The sequence below is a fragment of the Microtus oregoni genome, unplaced genomic scaffold (genome assembly GCF_018167655.1).
Source record: "Microtus oregoni isolate MIOR12 unplaced genomic scaffold, Mior012 000014F_ref0000157, whole genome shotgun sequence".
Classification (NCBI taxonomy): Eukaryota; Metazoa; Chordata; class Mammalia; order Rodentia; family Cricetidae; genus Microtus; species Microtus oregoni.
Window position 1 is genome coordinate 42,076,432 of NW_024543073.1, and position 23,471 is coordinate 42,099,902.

Here is a 23,471-nt window from a genome sequence, read left to right on the forward strand (position 1 = left end):
CTTGACCTGGCTTCAGGAGCAGGTGCCACGGTAAAGGGAGCAGAGGGCTGGAGGACCTCGAGCGGGCCAGGAGGGAAAAGTTTCTTTCCTGAGCCTCCGCTGCCCACCCGGTGAGACAGCTCTTGAGTCGCTGCCCCGCCCCCACCGTGTGTGGGGGGGGCGCCCTGGAGCGCCGGGGTGTCTGCGCAGCAGGGCGTGTGGGGAGCGACCGCCACCGATCCCGCGCTCTGACAGTGGCCGCTGAGCCCTGCGGGCCTTGGAAGGGACCTGCCGCGACAGCCCTCCCCCGCAGCGCGCCCCCGCGCTACCCCGCGCGCCCCCGCGCCCCCGCGCCCTCGCGCCCGCCGGGGCAGACACCTACGCAGCTGCGAAAGTGAAAGGCGGGCTCCCTGGCCGGGCGGCGCGGCGCGCGGGCACGTGGCGCGGGAAGGAGGATTGAGCCCCAAGCTACCCTCTTAGGATTCTCCTGTCCCCTGTTCCCTGTGCGTCTTGGAGCTCACCGCTTCTCATTCTCCAGCCTCACACCCCAAGATACACTGGTCACCCCAGCATAGTGTGTATGCGCGCGCTCGTTTTCATGTGCACTCGCGGGTGTGAGAGATACCCTATGCGCCAGACTTCTCCACCTCAATGTTAGTTACTCATGCCCCTAGCTGGAAGTCTGCTGGGAGGGGAGACTTAAGTCACTACCAGCTTGTTTTAAAGGACTGAATTAAGCAAACCCAGGACTTGACCACACATCCCCTTCTCTGGTTTGACATTTCTTCCACGGTTTTCTAAACCCTCTGTAGCCCCCCTCCCCCCCATTTCCTCCTAAATAGGAGTGAAAGTTGCTGATCCCCAGGAAAAGCGGTACTGTTCGGTTAATGTCTGCCTTTCTCTAACCCCAGTCCCATGGTCCAGTATCCAGTTTTGTTGCTCCACCACCTACCTATTGTGTTGACACTCCCAGTTCCTCTGTGGCTCAAGATGGCATTTTGGCCTGCTGCAGAACAAACTTTTCCTGTTTTGTAAAAGTGTCTTCTAGGTTAAGATGTTTGGAATCGTGACTTGGGTGAGATCAAGAAAGTGTTTAAATAATTTATGATAAAATGTAACCTTTTATTAAAAGAACTTTAAAAAGGACAATTTAGAAGAATCCTGATGTTGACGAACTGACTGGAAATGCCTTGAGAATAAGATGGGTCGACACTGGTGCATTGGTTAAATGAGCAGAAAGATGCAGAGGTGCCATAGAGCAGACGCCTATGCAGTATCATAAGGGAAGAACCAAATTGCCGGCGCCATTTAAGATAGCTAGGGACGTACATCCTACCGGCAAGGTTGACAGGTTAGGCTTGGACGATTCCGGTTCCATTCTTCCCTGCTCCTGCCACTGACTACTCTTCTCCACACTTTCAAATACAGGCAATGTGATCAAAGTATGGCATAAAATGAGCTTAAAATAGCTGCCACATTGTAGAAATTTAGGAGATTTCCCCCCATGGTTCTGTTTGTTTTGAGGCAGAGTTTCTATGTGTAGCTCTGGCTGTCCTGAAGCTCACTTAGTACACCAGGCTGGCCTCCAACTCAGAGGCCTGCCTGCCTCTGCCTCCTAAGTGCTTGGAGTAAAGGTGTGCACAGCCACCACCTGGCATCTTCCTATGCTTTTATTTAGCCACTTTGAAAAATTTTATCTGCTCTGCCTGCAAGGCTCTGCAAGGCTGTCTGATATTAAAACCTAAGATTTTTTTATATACTCTTTTAAAACATTTTCATACCACAATAGAGGGTCTGGGATCTCTGGATACCCTTAGGTGCCAGTTTCTCTTATTACTGATGGATACTTAGAGGGTCTTGCAATTACCCATAGACGAAGTTTTGGGTTTTTCTTTTTTTTAAATTTTTATGAGTTTCTTTTGCATAATCTCCCTTTGCTGGCACTGACATGGCAACAGCCCTGGAGTTCAGTGCCATACCTCCTTGTGAAGGGACAATAGGAAGGTGGCGCTGCTTTTGATAGGATTGCGCCATCAGTGCTGGCTCTGAGGGACCCCATGAGAGAAGGAGAACACAGGACTTTAGGTTGTGAGCATGCACTCTCATTCCGTGTCTATCAGCGAAGAGTCCTGTCTGCCTTCCTTTGTATCTAGCAATGCCATTGCTTTAGAAGAATTCTCTCTCAACCAAGGTTGTCCTTCACACCCTCTTAAATAAGCCTTTTTGTTCTTTGCAAAAGGATGGAGAATTCAATTTCTTTTGAAAAAGAGATTGAAAAATTAAGAAATGGACAATCCAGAGAACTATGAGCCCATTTCCTATACAGCTACCAAATGTCTTAAAGCTGCAAGCAGCCTCAGACATCACTCAACACATTCACAGGCTGAACCTCAGGACACCGCCCTCCCCATCCCATAAGTGTCAAACTCCCTGAGGTTTGCTACAGTGAAGTGCACGACTCAGCGTTTGCTATTTACATGTGTGACATCACATCCTCTATTATGTAATTTCAGAAACAAAGCCTAATATCTAAGTTTGTGTTGGAAAAAATTCTCCCTAGCCCTGTTTTAGCTTGAGGAGAGCTGCCCTTTAGGTCCCTGTTTCCAGAGCTGTCCCGAGAATGATTCATAAACTGGAAATTTTCTCAGACCCCAAAGTGAGCATATCTTCCTTAAGTCTGTATTTGCTGACAAGAAAGTGAAGGCCATAGAGCTTATTTGCATTAAATAGTGTTTTTTGTTTGTTTATTTTGGTTTTGGAGACAAGGTTTCTTTGTGCAGCTCTGGCCATCCTAGCCTCTAATTCAGAGAGCCACCTGCCTTTTTTTTTCTTTTTTAAAAATAAAGGCTAAAGCATTAGTTATAGTTAACTCCATTAATAAGCCTACTCATGTTAGGGCTGTTTACTTATTTAAGCTTTTCTCCGTTCCATCTCTTACCAGCTGTTGGAAAGAGTTAAGAAAGACAGGGTGAGTCAGAGAAGTGGGGAGGGTGTCAGGGAGAGAAGACGAACAGGACAACAATATAAGATCAAACTTCTTTGTTTATTGCAAAGCACACATGTTACAGTTTATAAACATTGCAAGCAAAGAAGGAAGTGTGGACTAGAAGATAAATACTGAACATATTAAGGATTTTGCTGACATCCAAAATTGCCCAAACTCAATTTTCTACAGTGTTTGGAATATTTGTTTCAGCTTTCATTATTCACTAATTTGAACAATTAATTAGGAATTTGTTTACTGATTGAGTTATCTGTCTACCTTTATTCTATTTGCAGGCAGTTTAAATAGAAAATTCACAAACATACTACATTTCTATGGCCAAATTTTGGGATGGAAGAGAACCAAACAGCACACACATCACGATTAGTATGCCATTTTATTAGAAACAAATCAGATTTCATTTGGCCCACACTGAGGTTCTAAATTTAGACATAATGTACAGTGGTTGAAAGGGGGGGGGGGAGGAACTTGAACAGTATATTTTAATAAAACAGGAACGTTTTCAATTTCTTCTCTTTTCTCATGCATTCTTGGTGCAGTAGAGGAAATTCAGCACCTTTAAATAACTGTGCTAATCTTACATAAATAACCACATGGTTGTGTGCTCATTAGAAAACCAGGCTGTTTTTCTGGTATAATGTTCAGTAGCAGCACGCGCGCGCACAAACACACACATGCGCGTACACACACACAATACACTCATAGAACTACATATACAGACATGCACACACACGCTCATACATATACAGTTACACATACACACACCGCACACAGGAGCATACACATATACACACACAAATACACATTGCACACACCACAAACACACTACACACCACACACAGGAACATACACACATACACATGCCCGCACAACTACACAATACAACACACACACAAACATAAACACACAAATACACACCACACACGCATGCACATGGGAGCATATGCAAATACACAACACATACATATATACACATACACACAAATACACAATACATGCACATATATACATACTCACAAAACATATGTACCACACACACCACACACATATATACTTACAAAGCACACATACACACAGATATATACACATAAACACTCACACACCCACACCACACACATACATACAAATGCATATATGAACACACAAACACACACACGTATACACACATACAGAAACACACATGCACATATACACACACACACACGCACGCACACACACACAACTGGAAGCCATTGGGTCAAGAGTGTGAAAGCCACCTCTTTCAAGCTAGGAGGAAGCCTTTTCAGCTTCTCCCCAGGACTCTGTAGGCATTGCTAGTGTTTCAATAGCGGGCACATTATTTTTAGCAGCATATTTTAACAGCTGTCAGTAACAACGAAGACATTTTGATCAACAATATTTTTTACTCTATCAAAGATGATTGCAAAAAAGAATGCCTCAATATTTAAATGTTTAGCCATTAAAGAGAAATAATTTCTCGTGATAGAAAATGCTCCAAACACATCAGAGACAAGCATGAAATAATTGCATAAAATGAGGCCTAATGGATTTATTTTTATTTTATATTGTGGTAAAATACAGCAACATAAGTCATCGTTTCTGCCTTTTGTGAACATGCAGGTTCAGTGGATTGACCCTGTAGTGACGCTTTCGCCACTCCCCAGCTGTGGAATTTATTCCTTCTTAGAGCACAGAACATCACTAGCTTTTAATCAACTGTAGTACAAGATGGTTTCCTTTATTTTGGGTGTGGGAAACTTCCCATTTACATTAGTAACAACTGTACCTCTCAATAGGAACGGCGTTGACATGGTAGGACTTTTCCTTCTTTAAATTCTGAAGTGGCACATGGAGAGGTGACTCGGTGGTGGGCGGCATTTGCAGCTCCCGCGGAGGACTGGGATTCAGTTCCCGCATCCACATGGCCATCACAACTGTCCAACTCCAGTTCAAGGGGTTCCCATGCCCTCTTCTGGCCTCTGAGGCCACTGTGCTCACATGGAACCCATAGACACATATAAGCAAACTACTATATATGAAATAAAATGATAAATCTTAAAACGAAGTGAGTTCAATCAATTTCATTCATGATATATGAGATTTCTAGTTTGTTTGTTTTTGTTTGTTTTGAAATAGGCCTGGTGAATAATCAAGGAGTTTCAGCTGAAATACAATGAATCTCCATTTCAAGTGTTACTCAAACATTCACTGGCCTGGCGAGTTAGGATGTAAAGAAAGGACTGCGTCCTGCACTGTGAGGAGAGTCTCTGTGCTACTCTGACTGCAGACTTTGCAGAGTTGTGTGTCCCACAGACTAGAAACAATGCATTCAGCTTTCGAAAAGAAGATCATGTGGTAAAATGAGATTTCCTCTTGTGGTAGGAAACGTAACCACACAGCGTAATTCAATTATTAACATTATTAATGGAGTAAGGCTTGGATCTTTACTGCCCTCACATGAAAGCTGGAGATCAAATGTTGGCACCCAAAGGGAACTCACAGACACCTGTAACCCTAGCTCCCAGGGATTCAGCGCTCTCTTCTGTCCTCTGGGGCATCTTCACACCCCTGGATGTATACACTCATGCAAGCACATGCACACACACAAATAAAACAAAATCTTTAAACAATATTAAAGCATTTAATTACAAATACTATCAAGAATAATGTATTTTATACATCCATCAATACTTCATCAAATATTCCAAGCACACAAAAACTATCTCACCACCTTTAATGTGGTCTTGGCCTTCCCATCAGCAGGGTGATATCGTATTTACTATAGATTGCTGCAGAAAGAGGAAACTGTTCCGAGGAGCCACACATTCTGACATCATAGAAGTTGCTGTTGGAGAGACAAGGGTGCCTAATCTTTCACTGAGCCACACAGTGAGCTACTAGAGCAAGTTAGATTCAATTAGTGACTGATTCTTAAGTAAGATAATTATACTCAATATAATATATTTTTAAAAGTAAAATTTAAAAGATTGTAAGAATTTTAGCTTTGTGAGATAAATAGGTTTGAAAGGCAAGTTATGCTCTTATATAGAAAGCCACGAAAGAAAGCCTTTATCCATATACACCTGTCTTGGGGAAAGAGGCAGTATGCTTACCTTCATGTACATGTTAGCAAAAGTGAGAATGTGTAGGAAGCCACAAGTCCCTTCATGAATGCAGCAAAAGGTTAGATCCAAGTATGTTAATGCTTAGTTGATCAGAAAAAAGATTCCAGGATGTCTGACTTTTAGCTAATGTATAGTCTGATGGCTCACACTGGTGTCCAACTGGTCAGTGCATGTCCTGATGGCCCACATTGGTATCCAGTTTGGTCAGTGCATGTCCTGATGGTTCACACTGGTGCCCGACTGGTCAGTGCACGTCCTTATGGCTCACACTGGTGCCTGACTAGTTGGTGCTGCCATATGGATGTCCCTGCTTCAGGGACCTATTAGAATGTTCTTAAGGGATGTGCAAAATACAAAGGCCAAAGAAGTTAAGATTCCTAAGAGAAAAAGTACCAGGTTCCTTCTTCCAATCTGCAAGATCTCTTCTAGGGAATACATGAAATGGAGAAAGAAAGAAAAGACCCAGACTCATTTGCCACCAGACCAGTGTTCTACCATTTGGGATTCACATCTATCCAGGATTCACCAGTCTTCATGTAATTTTAATGGAGAAGTCCAAGTTTCCCATACATTTCAGATGCCAAAATACACACGAACACATACACCACCACCACCACCACCTCTACCACTACAACTTCCTCCACCTCCACCATCCCCATCACCACCCCCACCACCACCACCTCTACCACTTCCTCCATCAACAACATCACCACCACCTCCACCACTTCTTCCATCAACAACATCACCACCACCTCCACCACTTCCTCCATCAACAACATCACCACCCCCCATCACCACCACCACCATCCTTACCACCACCACCTCCACCACCTCCACTACTTCCTCCATCAGCAACATCACCACCTCCTCCACCACTTCCTCCATCAACAACATCACCACCCCCCATCACCACCACCACCATCCTCACCACCACCTCCACCACCTCCACCACTTCCTCCATCAGCAACATCATCACCACTTCCACCACTTCCTCCATCAACAACATCACCACCTCTATCACCATCACTACCACCCCCACCATCACCCCACCACCACCATCACCACCACCACCACCACCATCACCACCACTACCACATTTGTATAGATTGCTGAATCTTGAGATGGACTGAAAAAGAAATTATGAATTTCTTATTCTAAAGGAAAATGAGAAGTAGAATTTATACTGACTGGAATGGCCAAGCCTCTATAAGCAGAGTAAGAGAGGAAGCTAGCAGCCTTCTATATGATTTTAAGTAATTATTTTCAGAGGAAAAAAGATTAGATGGGGGAAAAGGCATGACCTTTTCTGGCGTCAAAGGATATTGGAACCTTAACATGTGTCTTTTGCAGTTATTTTTAAAAAGTTACCACCCTGAGTCACAGACTCGGAGTCATATAAAAGAAGAATTCCAGTTCTAAAGAGGGCATCATGGCAGCTACTTGCCTCATGAATGACAGGAAGAGGAAGTCAGAATACAGGAAGGGACCAGGACAGCTACGGTCCCAGGGACATGCCTTTTTCCAGTCTCACTTCCATCACAGCGAGACCTCCTACCTTCAGTTAGGTTCCATTTCCTGCTTTTCATCACCTACCAATGATTCACCAATGGACCAATCCCTTGACTACATCAACAGCAACAGAATCTAATTACTTATGAATAGTTCGTTATTTTGCACATGAGCTCCAAGCCCCAAACCCATAGATCTGAGGGTGTGTGTGGCTGATTTCATATTCAAGCCATAGCAGAGGTGAAGGTTAAAAGCCTTGGGTATAAATATATCCTGGGTTTAGGTACCACCTCCAACTTCTGTAATCACTATGGGTAAATTATTAAGCCCTTGCCTTAGTTTCATCACCTGTAAATGAAGTAATATTCCTTACTTCATAGGGTTGCTGTGGAGATTGGCAATTTATTCAACAGCTGGATTCTAGCAAATAATATTGGCTACAATATCTTCACATGTATTTACTCCTAAGCCATCTGCTCCTAGCCATTCTTTCCTTTTCTTTATGCATTCACACTTTGTCCTCCTCGTGTAGTTCTGGTCTTGAGAACTGCCAATTTGGCTTCCTCTACTCACATCTGGGCACATCAGTTTCCATGAGCCAAGTCAGCCATTGCAAAATGTATTCTTTTTGCAGTATAATGCCACCCACCGTAGCCCTGTAACACAGTGTGTACTGGCTTACGTAAATTTGGCACCGACATTTAGGTCATTAGACTTCTTAGTCTATTAGAAGTGAATTCTCTTATATGGCATAAAACATAAAATGCTAAGGATTTGCAAAAACAAAAAAATTTCATTTTCTTCTTTTTTGGGCACTGCGGATGGCTACACGTCCTAATCTCTCTTGCATTTAGGTGTGGTCTAGGTGCCTATTGTGCTGGACTAACAGAAGCGATGCATTCTACTTCAGGCATGGCCGTGAGTCTTCCTGGGTGATTGTCCAAACTCTTTCTTTTCCTACCATATGCACAGTTTAAAAGCATCAGGGTATGGAAGGAGGCTGTATTCCCGAGCCATCTAGGGGGGAAAGCTGCTAATGCCAATTACATGGGACTGTGACAGAAGCAATAACTCTTTGTCTACCCCAAGAGATTTGGGGCAAATTGGTTGTTATATTGCCCGCATGTAGGTGGCATAGAAGAGGACTAATCACACAAGATATAAGATCATGGTGGATCATGTGTTGTACAGTTTCAATGTAATTACTTCACACCGTTACTGAACTAACTGTAGAGTTTCCAGTGTATTGTAGAGAAAGAATATGGATTGTAGAATCGTCCAGAACCAGACTGAGATTCTGTCCTCAGAATCCATAAGCTTTGATTTCAAAATGTTCTATCTCTAGGATCAAAATAGAACATCTTTTAAAAAAATCTTATTGGATATGTGAATTAGGTAATGTTCCTTAATTTCCACCCCCTTCCAGCATTTCAGTATGTCTAATCTGTTATATAATATTGGTGAGTCCACATACTAAATCTCATTTTTAAAAAAATTTGACTTTGTAAAAGCACTGTATTAAATCTTGACAAAATGGTAGTGATTTAGTCCACACGAGGCACTCATTCCCGTAGTGTGTGCCCAAATGAAGAAAATGATTATAAAACTTTTCTTTGTGGAAAATAGTACTGAGCAGAGAACAATTTCCCTTTATTTAGTTGCATTATTCAGGAAGTTTCCAAGTTAGAAAGCTTATGCTATGCTCCATAGCACAATCTTGAAAATATTGTATTTAATTAAAATGGGAATTTTTGAAATGATTACAACAGCATTTATCTTTCAAAGACTCACATAAAATTTTTTGACCCATAAAATATTTATGAGTTAATTTTCCTTTCCCCATCTCAATTTAGCAATCAGAAAAATAGTTTCCATTCCAAAATACTGAAGGTGGGCCACTAGCGAGCTGTGCACCAGCAGGTTTAAAAATACCTGAATACCACACACGTATGGTCATTGTACACATAGGGCTAGCAAGATTTCAAAGGCATACCTGTAAGGGTTGCCACTTGCTAGTTAATATTTAAACAAACTGTTAAGAATTTATGACATCCATTTGGCGGCTTTTTAAATGGAAAAAACCAAGCTGGAGTATTACATATTATATTAATATAAAACGTGAGTGGCTGAAAAAGTCTACACTAGTTACACAAAGAACATTAACAAGTCAACAGTTATTCACTCAGGTCCTACGTTAATCAGCGCAACTGAGTCAACTCCTTGTTGTAGACTTGCAATAGGCTTTTCCTTCAGTTATCAGGTAGGTATTTCTGAGCATGGGAAGGTAGCATCATGCTCATTCTGTCCTCTGTCTTTCTTATTTCCACTCACAATTGCTTCATTTTCTTTCTTCTCATCTTCTCAACCTGTACTACCCTCAAGACAATCCCCAAACCCCTATCAACCTCCCCCAACCCTTTCTCTTTCCAAACATTAAGTTACATTTTTACGTACAAGTTTTTATCTATGGCAGCATGAAACATCACACAAATCAGAAATACCTCAGAGAGAAAAAGTTCCCACGTTCATCTTTGAAGTACAATATTTGCGGCCATCTTTATGCATCACATCTAAGGCTGTTATACCATCCAACTCAGCCAGCTTTTTTTTTTTTTTTTTCTCCAGCATCGGAACAGATTGCTGTTTTCTCAGCTAAATACCTGATGAAGAAGTTGGCTTGCATTTCAGGGCCATGTTGTACAAGAGAGAGAGAGAGAGAAAGAAAAATGTATCTTTAAACACTTGAATCACACCCGGATGGTGAGATGCTCATATGCTGAGAACAGTGCAGGCACTGAGACCAAGCGAAGGAATATCCGATGCGACTCTCCCTCCGCACGCTCTCCTGGGGCATATGCTCTAGTGGGACGTGGAACAGTTGCACCCACACTGTTTACATTCTTCCTTTCTTTCTCTTCCTGGCAGAGTAAGTAGAATTGAGTATGGGTGTGAACTTTATATGTGTTGGGAGATGTGGCATTTCGAACCATACTGTTTCCTCAGAAGGGCAGCTCATGTGGAAGGGGATTTAGGGCCCCCAGCTTCTCTGTTTGTTGTAGCAGGACTCCCCTTTGATTAATGGAGTGCATGTCTCCGTGGCTGAAAACATGAAGCTGTAGAGGATGGAGGATTAGGAGGAAGATTTATTCAGTAGTACTGCTTCTTAGCTTCAGCTCGGTGTATTTTGCCTCAGTTCTCTGTAGACGGTTAAGATGATCAGTGTTTAGCAGCAGTGTCAGCTCCCTTTTCTCATGGTTGTGACAATGAGAACTTATAATCCACAATGACAGGGACGTCCCAGCAGCTGGAACGGTAGAGATGCCTAACCTATGGGGTGATGCCCTCCATTCAGGATCAGTCTTCCGCATCCTCAAGAAAAAAACCTTTCTGGAAACACTCCCATAGACACATACAGAGGTGCTTCCATAGTGGTGCTAACCCTAAGATGACAATCAAGCCAAATGTGAGCCAGCAACATTCATGACTTCAACTTCCTAGACGCCTAGAAAACAACTCAAAGGTGAGAAAGCTGAAGTCACTAGACACTGCCAGATAGCGCTACCTTGGGGAGGGGTCAGAATTACCCTTGATTGACAGATGGTTGTTTTTGTAATAGAATGTGAAGACCTAGGAGATTTGGAGGGGTATTTTTTATGGAAGAAAATGTGGGTAGGGTTGAGGCAAGGCCTGATGCTATGCCAAAGGCCTCTGAAAGTCCTTAGTTATTGATTGTTGAGAACTTATAGACTAATTAGCTCTAAAATCTCATGAAAATTATTTTCAGTTATGCAATTCCCCCTCCATTTCACAAACCTTCAGGAGAATCTTCCAAAAACACCAGTACCATGTGTGAACAGCTTATCCTTGACCATCGAACAACAGAATGGGTCCCCATGTGGGCCCATACAGCTTGTAGACAGTTTGCTCATTCAAAGGAATCAGCTTCTGGAACCAACTCCCACCAATACAGACTGTGGAAAAAAGCCCTGTGGATTTCCACTATGTGTGCGTGATGTACTTAAACGATGTCCTTTCAACTCTTTGGAGTTCGGAGGCCTCTCAGTTGCATTTGCAATAGCAAGAATCATTGTAGAACGGGATGAAAAAGAGCCATATCTCTATCACTTGGAATGGAGTTTGGGGCTTGTAGAAACAGAGACAAGCACTAGCCACTGTGTAAGGTCAGCATGCCAGGGGACACAGCTAACTCCCCTTCTTCCTCATCCCTCTCAGTGCAGACACTTCCGTCTTTCCATCTCTGTTGCTTCTCCACTGCCCTGCCACACAATATCCCTTTAGTCTTCACTCTAGACATGTCCTTGCCCATGGCTTCCCCACTACTCAAGCATAGTCAAAATGGTTTTGTTTCTCTTGTCCCCAAAGCCTTTTGCCCCTTGGCTGAAGCTCTCAGGTATCCACTGTCTCCAGAGCACAGTGTCCTCTTCATCTCTCCCATTCTTCTGCCACAAACTATTCTTTCTCGTGTAAAAAACTCTGTTCCTCATATCTTCAGATCTTAATTTGCTGACTTCTACTCTCCTTTCAGATATCAACCCGAAAATGGTGCTTCTTACAGTAAACCAAACTGTAAACTCACAGAATTTGATCTGTACCTTTTAAATGACATTTATCACTTTCTTTCCATTTTAATAGCTACTTGTCCACATGTTATCTTTTAGTCCTAAGCACAAAGCATCTTGGAAACTGGAATTCTCTCTTAGCAATTAGTTCATGACAGCTGCTAAGTAGTTGATTTCATTTACTTCAATTTTCTTTAGAATAAAAAGACACATTAAATAATTGCTAATGGCTTAAATAATAAGAAATTAAAAAACAGAGAAACATAACAGAAACATAAGAATAATCAATAATCCCATCCCCCACATAGTTCTTATTGAAGCATCAAAGGCGTTTTCCTCAAATGAAACTTGTTGATATATCCTACATCTCTCCAGGGTGAAGCCATATTCTTCCTCCCTAAGTCCTTGTTTGATCCCTGTACCAAATCTGGCCAGGTTTTTTTTGATGTGGTCCACTAGATGTTGTCATCTTTTTGTATGACCTTATCTTCCTGACTATAGTTATGATTCTGGGCATGGACCATGGATGCCAGGCCAAACAAAACAAAATATTTCTCTTATGTTTGTTTTCGGAGCTAAAACAAGACATTTTTCACCATGAATGATGAGCCAGGAAACCGCGGGATTAGTTTAGGTAGAGAAGGCAGACTTTCGAAGCTGCGAAAGCACACTGCACAGGGAGGCAGAGACTAGAAGCAGAGTGAGTCCCCATGGCACATGAACCCTGGTTCTTGTTTCTGGGAACCCTTTCCCAAAGCAGCTTAACCTTCTGAAGCATAATTATCAAAGCTTCTCTGGGTTATTACTAGATGAGGCTGGAATCCAGGAGTCTTGTAGCCTTGCTTCTCAAGTCTCGGAGTTAGCTTCTCTCAGATGCAGACTCATTCCTTCAGTCGTGGTTTTCTTGGTTACTTCCTTATGCCAGATGTCCTTCGCTTGCCCTCTTTGTCATATCTATTCTAGCCTTTGTCCAAGGTATAGCTCAAGATCTTTCTCCTCCATTAAAACCCTTCTTGACTGATCTTTTCCAGCTCTTCCCATTTGTTGAAATGGATTGATTTTCTCCCTTGGTTTGTTCTCTTTTGTGTATTCTGGTAAGAGAATGGATCCTCCTCCCCTTCCTCTCCTTCTGTTTATTTACTTACGAAGACCTGGCTTTAAGGAACTGTATCTTTTGTGTTTAGAATCACTTTAATTTGCTTGACTATGATGGCTCAGGGAAAGCAGTAAGGGAGAATTGAATTTTATCTACATTGAAAAGGGAAGCAGACTATGAAACTCCTGCAAGCAGTCAAGAAAAGGAGAAGTGAGGAGCAGAAAAGGTTGAGAGAAAGGGCTAAGTAAAAAGACTGATTCTTCCCCATGTTCCTCCTTCCTTCTGGGGTGGGAAGAAAACTAACGTATGGAATGTTTCGGGGGGCATACATGAAAATAATGCGTTGAATAAAGGGACAGAGTTCAGACATATATATTCAGAGGAAAAGAAGAGTCAACACTCCACAAGCTGTGAAGACAGAGAAAACCCCAACCCCTCTACTTAGCAGGAAACATGAGAAGGGCTTTGAGATCTACTCAGTTCTGAAGTTTGGGGTTTGGGGCACGAGGACTCAGTGCTTATATGGGTCACAAATGCTTATTAGTTTACTATTGTGTGTGTATGTACACGTTGGTGGGTGTGCTCATCTGTGTATATGGCTGCGGTCAACATCAGCACCATTTCTCAGATGTGTCCACCTTGTTTTTTCAAGTAGGGTCTTTCATTTGAAATATATTTGCCAAATGGGCTAAACTGACTAGCATACAGGCTCCAGGGATCTGCCTGTCTCTGCCTCCCAAGCCAGGATTAAGGATTCTAGAAATAGAATTTAACCTGGACCCTCATGCTTGTGTTGCACGTTTCCTGACTCCCACTGAAAAACCACTTTTCTTGTCCCTGCTCTCCGCACTTTCCCAGGCCTCTCCTCTTCATGCTGGCAGCATCTCTTTCAACTTTACTTTAATCAAGCATTCCAGAGAGATTGTTGGGGAGAGGAGGCAGGAAGGGAAGAGGGGAGAGAAAGAGACCTTATCCTTGCTCTCTATAGCCTTTCAAACTATTCTGCTGGTCGTCAGATACCAGCATTACCTGACTTCATTTGATTTATCCAAGCAAAATTCCTTTTACTAACATAATTCTCTTTCCAGGGATGCCGAGGCTCTTCATGTAGGTGAGTACACCAAGAGTCTTAGCCCACTGTCTATACTGATAAATTTATTGTCTCTGGCTACCATTCTACTATCTCAATCTACAAATCTTGCCTATTCTCATATTCCAGTAGATCCTTTAGCTCCTCTGGGAAACCTGTTCTGACACGCAATCTGCGGTTATGTTTTAATAGATCTTATATTTATACAACTATACCAGTATGCTTGTGCATATTATATGCATAGTGCAATATTTATATGTCAAACAATCCTGTGCCATGTGACACTGATTGTTGATCTTTGACGGACTTTATGGTGGTCAGTCTGCTCATAAGTAGCTTGAGGACTGAAGCAGCAATCTGACATTCTTATATAGTGGGTGCTTAGTGCTCACTAGATGTGTAAAAAGTCTCTTAAGCTGATTGTATTCAAAAAGAGGGCTTTGTTTAGGTTTTTACTCTTCCCCAAGGCTAGAACATTGTCTAGGAAATAGTAGATCTCTATGAATACTTATTGAACGCATGAGTAAATATGTCTGCCAACTTCCATTACTCCCAGTAGCCAGGGATAATCTTTTTCTTCTTGGTTTTGCCATGCAATGTTTAGGAGTTTTCCATAATTCTCTTAACTCTAATAACTGCCCTTCCTCAGTTGAGTTTCTCAGCCATTCTGCTAATATCAATTGTTACTACCCTGTTCCTTGAGTGTGACATCAGCCATTCTGTTTTGTTTGTTTGTTTTTTTGTTTTGCTTTTTCGAGACAAGGTTTCTCTGTAGCTTTGGTGCCTATCCTGTAACTAGCTCTTGTACACCAGGCTGGCCTCGAACTCAAAGTGCCTGCTTCTGCTTCCCAAGTGCTGGGATTAAAGGCATGTGCCACCACTGCCTGGCTGACATCAGCCATTCTTAAAGCACCACACTCATTTCAGATCACATTTGGGCCATGTTAATTTATCTATACTGAGAGAGAAAATGAAGAGCAGTGTATATGGATAGCTTCAGCCATTGATTTCCATGTTGCCTGGGTTATTGTGACACTGAAGCATGAGGCAGGCACAGGAAAGCATTAAAAGGAGTCTCTACAGGGACATGCCATTTTTTTAAACTAATGGAAATGTTCAAAATTATAGAGGTATAAATGAGCTCCAAATTAACAAGAATCTAACATTTACTGGGAAGAAAAGATTGAAAGAAGCCCAGGGGATTTTAAAGAAGAAAGAAGGGAAAAGGACTTGCTTTTTCAGGTTGTCAAGATGTACTGTAAAGCCGTCTTCAAGAATTCAAACAAAGACAAAACCAAAACAGCAAAGAAGAAGTCATGCACAACAAATTAGTTTGGGACATAAATTCTGTAAAAAAGATACTGGAACAATTAACTGGTATGTTAAAAAGTACATTTACTATGTCATCCATGAAAATAAATAGAGATTCTGGGTAGATTAATAACTCAAATGCAAAAAATATTTTCAAGGCTAACAGTAGGAAGAAAAATTTCTGAATGACACAGAAGTGCATACTAAAGAATGGATACTCTCGACAGCATGAAAATTTCAAATTTATTTGTAGAAAGGACATTATAAAGTTCAAAAGCAAGTCACAAACAGTTTCCCATTTCATAGACATTTGTCTGTATCTGACAATGGTATCAGAAGTATATCTTATAAATGAAATAACCAAATGATTGAAAATTCAATAGAAAAATGGGAAATGGTTTTAATAGGCAACCCCCCCCCACAAATGTAATTGGTCACTACATTCTACCCAAAAGTATTTAGAGAATGGTATCATCTATTAAAATCGAGATTGGATGTACTGTATCTTATTGCAATTCTTACTTTTTGTGTATGTGTTTGCACAGATACACTGATATAAATCCTGCATTTAATGAACAAGTAACATATGCAAAGATTCTTGCAAAATTATAACTATAAAAATTGAGATAAAGCCAAGTTATGAATATCAGGATAATAGTAAATAACTCTTGGTATTTCTCCCAGTTCAGCTGATATAAACTAATTAGATCTGTATGAGCCAAAACAAACCTCAAACATCATCTGAAGGGAAGGACAAAAGTCAATTGTAGTAAGGAGATTATGACACAAGGCTTCTGTATTACTCCAGGGCATTGGCTGTCTGATGTAACTGAGTGTTCCCCAAACAGGCTCTAAGAAATTACCCCGCGGAAGGCTCTTTAGTAAGCACTCTGGGAACAAGCTCTTGTGGAAAATAGATAAAGGTGGGGGATGGGGTGCAAGGATTGTGCAGCAGTCTTAAGTACTTCCTGAAGATTCCTGGTACTGAAATTGACCATCAACATGGTCTGACTTAGGTTAAGGTCATGTCTCCTCAACCTGTGACAATGTCACTGACTAGTGAGATGAAGGAAGACGTGGGGGAAATAGCTTTCCTCACCTCTCTACTAGTCACGAGGAATCGTCTGCCGACACTCTCTTGTCCTCCTGGAAAGGAGTCACGTTAGAGTTTCCCACATTCTTCTAGTTAGATATGAACCACACAATTTGCTCTGATGGATGGGTCTCACAAGTGGTATATTTCAGTTCTAGGTAGAAACTTTTCATAATCCAAGTGTCCCTTCCCACTCCATAGTGACCTGTGACATTCTAAATGGTGGAGACCCTTCCAGCTGCGTCTCTGAGTGAAGAATCCTGAAGCAGTGCCCGCAGCCAAAAGTACACATTCTGCTTGCTAACAGGGACTCCAGTGTCATGGTAGCACAATGGTGGCACCTGACAGGTGGTATCTTTTAATTACATATCTCACCTTTGCCACCCTTTGTTTCTCTCCTTATTTCTTACCCAATAGTTAAACTTAATAGTCTTAGCCATCCTGTTCAAGTTCAGGATTTCCCGCAAAGTGTTCTATCAAGAACCAGTTATGTGACCTATTCTCTGAAATCATGATTTTTATGGTCTTTACATAGAAACCACATACAGTATCATTCTCAGGGATTTATAATTGCTTATTAGCATATTAAACTTCCTAAGCAGTCTTTTTGTAAAGAATCTGTTTTAATTAATTTTTATTTTTATTTCAGGAAATTATTGGACTATGGAACCCTAAAAATAACATTCATTAACATCTGACAAAGGAGCACATTTTTGGAAACTATGCCCTTAGCAATTTTTCTCTTTCCATGAAAATTAAACACATCCATGGGGTCTACTTGCAACTGAAGAGAATGGAATTGGGACTTATTCACAGTGGGTTCAAGAACTAAGAGCCTTCCTACAATCATCACAGTTCAATAAAATTGACTTGTAAAAAAACTATTCAGTTGGTTTTAGAGTCAATCAACACTGATTTGAGATAAACAGAATAATAAACACTAGGATGTGGGGGGGTAGTGGTTCCTCAGTTATCTAAGGCTGAGAATGTATTTTCAAAAATTATATGTAGATATATAAATGCAAAATAATTAAATTAGTTCATGAGCATTGCCAAATAGATGGTATAGTTGGAACCTTATGTTTCTAGGATCACACAGTTAGTAAGGATATAGTTGGAAAATTGATAACTATTTTCATATATTGGATCCCAGTATAAAGGATTCACTGAGTCACACAAACACTCGATGGGATGTGTGTGTGTGTGTGTGTGTGTGTGTGTGTATTTGTGTGAGCAGGCCAAAGGTCACTGGGGTGTCAACTTTAGTCATTCTTTATTATAGTTTCTTTCTCTCAATCTGGACATGGAAGACTCGCAGATAAGCCCTAGGGATCCTTCTGGTTCAACGTACCCAGTTCTGGGGTCACAGCCATGCTGCTGCACCTGACCTTTAACCTTGGCGCTAGCGCTTCTAATATGCAAATGCTTCACTGACTGAGCCATTCACCCTTCTCTTCACTCATTGATATTACTCAGATCTCTTCCTTAAGTAGAACATATAACTTACATCTTAAGTATATGTAGTTAGAGAGATTGTCATCTTTCCATATTTGCATCATGACATCAGAAAAAGACAACAAAATATTTTAAATAAATGCTGATTGGCCAGTAACCAGGCAGGAAGTAAAGGTGGGACAACCAGAAAGGAAGTAGAGGCGGGTCAATGAGAACAGGAGAATTCTGGGAAGGAGGAAGCCCATTCCTCAGGAGTCCTGGCCCAGCTACAAGATCTGATGGACTCGCTGAAAAAGGTACCGAGTCATGTGGCTAACATATACTAGAATAATGAGCTATTATAAGTTATAAGAGTTAATAAGAAGCCTGAGCTAATGGGCCAATCAGTTTATAGTTAATGTAGACCTCTGTGTGATATCTTTGGGACTTAACAATTGTGGGAACCAGATAGGACAGAGCACCTCAGACAACAACAAAACCAGAATTTACCAGTTTCTTAGTCAAACAAGGTCTCAAAATTGACCGCCTGCCTGCCTGCCTGATGCATGGTTTCCTGGCTGGGAAAAAAAAAAGTCCTACTTAGAACAAGGTATAGAAGATTATTGCTGGGGCCTTTATAAGATTGCTTCCTCCAGAATTTAGATAAGAGTTTACTTCTATTGAATGGAAATTTCATAATTTAATAAATTAGACTGGCTGGCATCCAAAGTGGATGCAGCAGAAAATTGACAAATCTCTCTTCTTTTTCTGTGCTTGGTGAGAAGAAAAGACAAAATATTGAAGGGAAACACAAGGGTACCAGGGTCCTGCCTCTAACACAAGTGAGCTAGAGTTAGGAATTAAATTTGTTATGTAATATATTAAAGACTTGGAATTCAGATATTTTGGGAATAGATAGCTCATCAGAAACACAAATTACTTTTTGACTCAATCTATTATTTATTTCAATTTATTAAAAATGCATGCAATATATCTTTGTGATAAAGAGTTCAAAGTCTTTTGTGATGGTTTAGTTGACTTATCACTCACACATAGAAATCTGCATATTTTATGTTAGATTGACATTACATTTTTGAGAGATTGCCATGTCATAAAATAAGTTCATTTGAAAGAATAAAAACCACAGTGACCTCATACATATATTAATTACTTTAAAGTTATTGTCCTAGTTTCATTCCAGTTGCTGTGACAAAGAGTCTGATAGAAAGCAGGATACGAGGAAAGGGCTTATTTAAATTACAGTTCCAAGTTCAGGTCCATCAGTTTGGGGAAGCCAAGCCAGGAACTCAATCAGCTAGTCACATCACATTTACAATCAAGAGCAGAGAGAGAAACAACACATCCTTGCTTGCTTGTTTGTTTCCTGACCTCCTGTCTTGGGGATGGTACTGCCCAAAGTAGCCTGGGTTAATTAACAATCAAACCATTTCCCCCAGACGTGCCCACAGGCTACCTAGATGTAGATAATTTCCCTTTAAGAGTATCTTCCCAAGTGAATATATGTTGTATCAAGTTGACAATTAAAACTAACTTCAAATAATACTGAGGCAGTTAAAAATTTAGATTATGCTTTTAAGGTTTGGAGTGGGACATTTTTTTAAAAATTTTTTTAAAAAGTACCTTGAAGTCAGCAGAAAAAATATTTTACAGGCTGGGTGTGGTTGCATAGGCCTATCACGTTGGCACTTGGGAAGCTGAGCAAAGACAAAATCAACAACAAACAACTTGCCACTGAATCCAAAGTCCAATTTGAAGTAGTTTGTGTTGGATTAACTTATGTTTATAGTGCTTATTGGCTCTAAGACCTCACTTTTCTCCTTCCCCAATTTGTCCCTAAACCTTTTCTACTCTCTGCTTGTAAAGTATTGCTTTCATCTTTGAGACAGTTTCCCTACCTCCCAACCTGCTCTCAAATTGCTTTTCTTCCTGAAGCCCTAAAGCTGGGACAGCAGGTGGGAGCCAGCAGGCCTAGCTTCTAAGAGTTTTTTGTCTCCTATGTAAATCCAGTTTCCAGTATGAAAAACAAAAACACCAAAAATTAAGCAAGCAAGCAAACAAATAAACAAAAAAGCAATGAGCAAATGGTTATGGTGAGTCCTAGTTTGAAATCAGAATGCTTAGAAAATTCTGGTTTTGGTGGCAGGACAGTCTCTCCTAAAGGTCATGTATAATAAAGAGAAAAAGTTTATGAAATTTGATTTAAGCATGATATTTAATTGAAAAATATTACTTTGAAATCAGTCTCTGTTTTTTATTTCAAATATATTAAATATAAGCAGATAAAATTAAACTGTCTTTTAAAAGTTGAATTATAGATACCTGCATTTATAAATATATACATCTTGAGTCTGTGCTTTGTTTCCTGTTTGATTTGTTATTCTTCTTTGTTACCTAATATGGCATATTTGTTGTGGTGCAGCTAATTTCAAGCAGAGTGAAAGTAACTAAAGTCTAGGTATGTAGTAAACACTGCACTTATCGCTCTCATTGTTAGATGGGAAAGCTGGGCCTGGAGAAATGGATCAGCAGGTAAAGGTCCAGGCTGTGACAGAGAACCTGCATTCAGTTTTCAGCACCCACATGGAGACTCACAACTGCCTGTAACTCTAGTTCCAAAGGATTTGAATTCCTCTTCTGGCACGGAAGGTACCACACATTCATGGGTCACAGACATACATGTAGGCCAAACATCCAAGGACATGAAAAAGAAATTAAAATTAAAAAGTAAAAGTTTATTGTATTAAAAAAGTTCTTCCATTTGATGTGTGTGTAGGTATGCGTGTGCGCACATGTACACCATAACACAAACATGGAGGCCATACTGTAACTTTCTCTTCCTCTACCATGCGGATCCTGTGGAATCAGACCCGGGTCTTCAGGCATGATAACAAGACTTTACCCACTGAGCCATTTATTTCACCTAGCTTAAAGTGAGAGTTTGTCACTCACAAATCATAATTCAGATGTTAAATTAGGTGATATTTAATTAGCAAGATGACCAGAGGAATGAGTGAGATCCTAATTATAGCCCTAACAGGCAGAGAATCTCCTTAAGATTATAGCTCAATGTTCATTAAAAAAAATAATGAGATCAGTGTTACCACAACTCTTGACGTCTGATCGTTTAGGAAATCTGTCTGTTGGATCCAGCACCATTAGATCTAAATCTGAATGTAAAAAACAGGAGTATGACACAACCAAAGTCAACAGCTCTACAGAGTGAGATTTCAGAACGGACAAGCATGTAAGGCAAGCTCCGTAGAAATGCGTTTCACGTGTCTGTGCAGAGTGAAACAAAACAGCACTTCCAGCAGTCAGTAAGCAGCCTGTCAGGTGCCTTCCACTCCAAAAAGGCTTTTATGCACAAGCAAGATGAACAGAGCCTTGGGTTGTAAAAATAGATTATTGAAAATTGATTTCAGGTCTTACCTTAGTTGTTACAGAAATATGAGTGAAATGCTTCACATGCTTATTTTGAATAAATGACTTTTCCCTGAGCCTGGAACGAAGCACTGGCTCCAACCAGCATCTAGGACAAAGTACAAAATGCAGAACCAGGGATCTCATTTCTTGACACATGTTTTAGAAAACTATAATTAATATAACTGAGGTATTTGCTCATTCTGCCTTACCTGATTAATTAAGATAATCTTAGGATGGGGTTTATTGAATTCACTGTAAGCTTACAAGCATTGAATATTTTTTTTCAGTGAAGCCAATCATTGTGCTAGTTGAGTATATTAACTGGGATTGCTCATATATTCATGAGTCATGTTCTTAGCAAAGTGACCTTGCAGAGCTCATCAAGAAGGGAGTCCAGTTCTGAACTCCTTTATCTTTGGTTCACCTTTTGATATGTTTTTATCAGTAACATGTGGCAGAAACTCAGTACAACACTCAAGAGGTTTTATAAGTGTTTCACTTTGGTATCACTTCCTCAGTCATGAACAAAATCCTTGGATGTGCAACTAATGAGTGAAATCATAAATATTAGAGTCAAGCCAGCCAAGTTATTCGGAGGACCCACATGTGACAGGGAGAGTAGTCAGGGTTCTGACATGAGACTGACTCGCCATGAAAGAGCCCAATTAAAACAGGAAAAAATGTTCCACTGAGCTTTGGCAACAATAGCAAGAGCTAAAGAAATGATTAACTTACACAAAATATTGACGCTTTATATGCTTCATTGTCCTCAATTCATACCTTGGTACTTAATGTGAGTCAAGAAATTCAGGACCTGAGGACACAAACATAGTAAGCCACATCTGTACAAGAATTGCCATCTTTAAACTATCTGTTAAACATGCTGTGCAAGAATCAAATTTGATAATCACTACCTTTGGTAACTTAGAAAATGAATCGCTGTATAAAGCTCGTTTATATTTCTCTGCTGAATCATTCCAAAAATGTGTTTATGCTCAACTGGTTTTCATGTCCCATAGACTGAACAGTGGAAAATTGAAAGGCAGACAGAGGCAAGAGAGCAAGTTCCACAAACTCACTAAAGGCCAAATAGTGAAGAACAGTTTTGTACAATTGACCTTGTATGCACACATGCTATTTCAAATGGTCAGCAGTTTTCTAGTGCTTGTAGGCATTTCAGATCAGTTGATGATCATACTATTAGAATTAAATGTTTTTTAACAAGAAATAAGAATACTGAGTTAGAAATAAAACACCTGGTACCCTGATGTGGGATTTCCCTCTATGTGTGGTGATTAGCATGAATGAATAAAGAAACTGCTTTGGATCTATAGGAGGGTAGAACTTAGCTAGGTGGGGGGAAAAAGCTGAATGCTGGGAGGAAGAAAGACAGAGACAAAGAGGGAAGCCATGGAGCCACCGTCAGAGACAGATGCTGAAATTTTAGCCAGTAAGCCACAGTCACGTGGTAATACACAGATTACTAGAAAGGGGATAAATTAATATGTAAGAGTTAGCCAATAAGAAACTAACACTAATAAGCCAAGCAATGATTTAATTAATACAGTTTTGTGTGATTATTTCTGGTCTAAGCTAGTTAAGTGGCTGGGAACCAACAAGCAGCCCTCCTTTCCTACAAATTGGAGCCAACATGGTGGACTAAATATAATAAAACCTGAGAGGGCTTGGAAAGAAATTCTAGGCACTGAGAAACAAAGTTTAGCGGCATTGCCCCCACAATGGGCTTTGCTCCCTGGCAGCATGCTGAGGCTCCTTTAGGAGAGGTCTTACTGATTCAGTGGTAGT

The 23,471-nt window shown here is 40.7% G+C and overlaps 1 long non-coding RNA gene across 1 annotated transcript; it reads left to right on the forward strand.

The window, feature by feature from the left end:
- The first annotated feature begins 10,289 nt into the window (after positions 1-10,289).
- LOC121455667 lies at positions 10,290-17,609 on the forward strand. Its single transcript, XR_005975531.1, has 3 exons — positions 10,290-10,543; positions 14,382-14,404; positions 17,437-17,609. It is a non-coding gene; the product is annotated as an uncharacterized LOC121455667 (long non-coding RNA).
- The last annotated feature ends 5,862 nt before the right edge of the window (positions 17,610-23,471 follow it).